Source organism: Colobus angolensis, unplaced genomic scaffold (assembly GCF_000951035.1).
Source record: "Colobus angolensis palliatus isolate OR3802 unplaced genomic scaffold, Cang.pa_1.0 Scaffold177, whole genome shotgun sequence".
Lineage (NCBI taxonomy): Eukaryota > Metazoa > Chordata > Mammalia > Primates > Cercopithecidae > Colobus > Colobus angolensis.
In genome coordinates this window covers 6185991-6191049 of record NW_012114899.1, presented here as the reverse complement: position 1 = coordinate 6191049, position 5059 = coordinate 6185991, and the positions used below count along the sequence as shown (strand labels likewise).

Below are 5059 nucleotides of genomic sequence, written 5' to 3'. Positions count from 1 at the left end.
CTCAACTGGATCTGTGGACTAAGATTCATTCTCATTAACTTTGATTTAATGTTATATAAGAGAATGGAACAGATAATTGGGTAACTTTCCCTGATGTATTTGATAGAGAGATTCAAGAATTTCCTGATGAGTTACAATTTAGAAAACACAAATTACATGCAACTGTATGCATGAATCTCCAGTACATAATTCTGAACAAAAAATGCATTGAAAGTTTATGTTTACACCCTATGATTTTATTTATATAAATGTAAACAGAAGCCGTGGTCTTAAATGACAGCACTGTAGCTACTTTGGGTGTAGTGTCTGGGAAGGGTCATGTCAAAGGTTTTTTGTTGTCTCCCTAATATTGCTTTTATTCATATGAATATTGATTATGTGTTTTTTGTAAAGAGAATTGTGATTAATACATCTGTGTAATAATCTACATATATTTCTGCTTGCCATTTATATTTGATGAATATTTATGTAAAATGTATTCTGTGTGTTTTCAAGTATTGTTTACTCTACGAATTCAAATGCGTTGTAATTTCAGAAAATCTTTATATGTAAATCATTACAGCAATACATTAGAATAGAAACACCATAGAATTATAGTAGTTTAATTAAAACTCCAAATGAAAAATAGAAAAAAGCTACACAAGATAGAAAACTTTACTAGAAACTAACATCAACCTTTGTCTAAAAAGTAAATTATTTTATTAAAAGAATATATATATTTATATAGATGTAAAATATAATATATACACAGTATATAAATATTCTGTGAAATTATATATACACACATGTATGTGAATTTCACTATTCATAGTAGTTATGTTCTATAAATTCACTAAAAATACTGACTTAGAGAATACTAAGCCCCTATGGGAAATACAGGGTTAGTGTCCTGTGCACTCTGGCTACACATTTTCATCAACCAATCAACACATAACCTTGTTTTATGTGTGCTTCAGTTAAAGACACCTTATTTAATAATTGCTGTTGATTCATTAACATTGAACTCACAGCCAGTAGCACTATTATTTGTGCCTGCACACAGCTCATCTAATACACCTGATTTCTCCATATAGCAGATCACAGTCTTCTTGCACTCAGGAATACTAGAAAACACTTCAGCACTAGGCTGAGGGGGCAAAGCATTTGAAAGCATAAAGTCACTAGTAAAAAGCAAATAGCGCAAAGAACACTGCACAAAGAGATCTCAGAAAGGTCACTGATTAGGATAAGAGAATTGAAAGAAGAAGACAGAAAGTCACCTTGCTCTACCTTAGCTGTTTTATATCAGGCAAATAAAAAAATTTGGCTGCTCTGTGAATGTTCACAAATGATGGCAAAAGCACCTCAAGTATTAATTTGAGGATTACAAGTAAACTTTAGCTCATAGGGGAATTTACAAATATGGAATCTGTGAATAATGAGAATCAACTGCAGTTAGTTTAAGCAGTTGTGAAAAATTGAAGGCCAACACCACATCAGACATAAAAAATATCAAACTTCCAAAATATTTTAGTGAATGTCAACATATAATCAATTTGGAATTGCTGTGAGTGGGTTGCTAGAGAAACATGGATATTTGGAAATTTATTCAACTCAAATTTTTTTTCCAAGACAGACAATTTAGGAGAGCAATTAAAATTATTTGCAAGAGTGAGAGTGGCAACCTGCACTTCAGTATACTGTACCAATGTGGTCATTTTTTTCCCCCAGCTCATCACTGCCCCTTAGGTGAAATGAACTGTTGAATAATTCAAGAAAGCTTTTAAAATCATTTAAGGCATTTTGCTTTGTGCTTGTAATCATTAAGAACAATTTCAGGCTCTCTGCTTTTCTGGTTCGACAGACAGCTGCATATTCTCATGCATCACCAGCTGCTTCCCTGAGACACCATGATGAAGATGAAGGCTGGAGTCAATGGATTTGACTATGTTGGGAACCTGGTCACCAGGACTGCTTTTAATTCTGGCAAAGTGGATACTGTCATCATCAATGACCCCTTCATTGACCTCAACTACATAGTCTACACGATCCAGTATGATTCTATCCATGGCAAATTCCATGGTACCGTCAAGGCTGAGAATGGGAAGCTTGTCATCAATGGAAATTCCATCACCATCTTCCAGGACCAAGATCCTACCAAAATCAAATGGGGTGATGTTGGCACTGAATATGTTGTGGAGTCCACCAGTGTCTTCACCACCATGGAGAAGGCTGGAGCTCATTTGCAGGGGGAGCCAAAAAGGTCATCTCTGCCGCCTCTACTGAGGACCCCGTGTTTGTGATGGGGGTGAACTATGAGAAGTATGACAACAGCCTCAAGATCGTCAGCAACACCTCCTGTACCACCAACTGCTTAGCACCCCTGGCCGAGGTCATCCATGACAACTTCGGCATTGTGGAGAGACTCATGACCACAGTTTATGCAATCACTGCCACCCCAAAGACTGTGGATGGCCACTCCAGGAAACTGTGGCATGAGGGCCACAGGGTTCTAAAGAACATCATCCCTGCATCTACTGGCACTGCCAAACCCATGAGCAAGGTCACCCTGGGCTGAACGAGAAGCTCACTGGCATGGCCTTCTGTGTCCCCATCACCAAACTGTTAATTGTGGACCTGACCTGCTGTTTGGAAAAAACTGCCAAATATTATGTCATCAAAAAGGTGGTGAGGCAGGCATCGGAGGGCCTGCTCAAGGGCATCCTGGGCTACACTGAGCATTAGGTTGTCTCCTCCGATTTCAACAGCGGCACCCACTGTTCTGCTTTCAATGCTGGAGCTGACATTGACCTCAACAACCACTTTATTAAGCTTATTTCCTGGTATGACAATGAATTTGGCTACAGCAACAGGGTGATAGACCTGCTGCAGCAGTCATGATCTAGTTGCTCAAAAAGGTCTTTGGCATAAGATTCCACAGAACATGGAAGGCAGAATTTAATATACCTTAGTATGGAAACAAAATAAAATTAAAAACTTCACTTTATTATAGTTATTATATGTTGTCAAGTAGCAAAATTACAGGGAAACAAATGATGTAAATGGCTTATAAGTAATAAATTGTGAGGGGGACAGTATGGCAGATAAGAATAAATTAAACTTGTTTCACTACTTGTAAGATATATACAATTTTATTTTTTCAAATAAAAATAGTTCTACTTATGCTTATAAATGCACATTTTAGATTTTCTTGGTAAAGAAAGTACAAACCTAGGTTTTTTCTTTTACATTATGTATGTTTTAATAAGATATTGTCATAGGCACAAAGTATAAATTAAATTTAACTCAATGAATAAGAATTCTGTAACATATTCTCTTAGTCAAAGCAAATAACCAATATGACACACTGTAATACAAAATTTATTAATGGGGCTGGTGGTAAAAACACTAGAACACCCTTGAATTTATTTCAAAATAAAAAGGAAACTTCAAGTGAATGAAGAATTATATAGTTTGTTTAACATACACTTTTTTTTTACTTGCCATAAGATCATTTTATTTTTCATCAACTTTTAAGTTCCAGGGTACATGTGCAGGATGTGCACGTTTGTTACATAGGTAAACAGCACACATTTTTTAATACCTAAGGTGCTTAAGATACATTGCTTACACTGTAACTAAGTAAACTGATAAATAAGGCACTTTCACTGTTTTCATTCAATAAACTGGCAAAAAGAAAAATAATTACAACAATATTACAAACTCTATGGTAAAGCTATAGTTTATATGCAGCTAGAAAGAAAGAAAATAATTATTTTTGTTAATGAGAAAATACTTCAAAGAAAGTAACATTTAAACTTGGTATTGAGATGAAGGCACAAAAGTGGACTGAGAATAAATTACAAAGATTTTTAAAATATACTATGAAAACTTACGAGTCAAATAAACTCATGAAACGAATAGGTGACATAAGTTGATTTGCTTTCCATAGTAATCAATCTGGTCTCAGTTACAGGTGATGCATTTGCACAGAGAGAAACTGGGAGCAAAGCTTTTGCACAAGTTCAGACGACAGAAGATTAGAGGCTCAACAAAAATGGTAGGGATTGAAATGCAGAGGAAAGATTCAACAGTGATAAGTAATGTTACAGGCAGAATCTGTACAATTTAGTGAAAAAACGTAAGTGTTTCAAAGAATAGACAAAATAACAAATATAGGATGAATATACATATAAATGGAAACAAATAACTTTTAGGTGTGCTTTTGGGGACTTTCATCTACAGAGATCCAACAGAAAGTTTTTAAAAAACGCACTGGCTTATTTCACTTAGCATAACATCCTCGAGATTCATGCGTGTTGTTGCATGTGACAGGTTTCCTTCTTTTATGACTGACTAGTATACTGTTACATGCATATACTAAATTTTCTATGAGATATCTCACGTAATCAAGTTCACAGCTGTAGAAAGAACAGTGGTTGCCAGGGACTGGGCGGAGAGGGAAATAGGGATTTGCTGTTCAATAGGTATAAAATTTCAGTCAAGCAAGATAAAATAGTTCTAGAGATATGTTGTAAAACAGTGCTTATAGCTAATAATGTGGTACTGTAACTTTAAAATTTTAACTGGGTAGATCTCAAGTTACATGTTTTGTTTTGTTAACCACTATAAAAAGTACACTGTATAGTTGAACAAAATCACTGTGGTTTGGGGGTTTGTTACAACATGGAATATAATAATATATACATTAGGAAATACTCGCTCTCATTATCCTACTTCTAAGATACATTAATCAACGTCTCAGCATAATCAATATTTATTTCTCACTCACCCAAAACTTGATGTAGGCTATGTAGTTCTTGAGTATCTTTTAACTTCTCAATCTGGAACCTAGGGTCTCCAAGGTCATTACTGGAAGTTTGTATTAGAATTTTTAGGAGAACCAGTACTAGAAATGTCACTGCTTTCATCCCACATCCTGTCTAGGATCCAAGTACACAGACTCAGTATAACTGCAAAAAAGGCTGAGAAATACCTTCTTGTATGTCTAGGAAGAGAAAGTGATTAAGTATATAACAACACATCTGTCACATCAGAAATAATTACTAATAGTAATCTA

The 5059-nt window shown here is 35.1% G+C and overlaps 1 pseudogene; it reads left to right on the top strand.

Annotated features, from left to right (window-relative positions):
• Positions 1–1889: 1889 nt before the first annotated feature.
• Positions 1890–2880, top strand: LOC105509540 (annotated as a pseudogene).
• The last annotated feature ends 2179 nt before the right edge of the window (positions 2881–5059 follow it).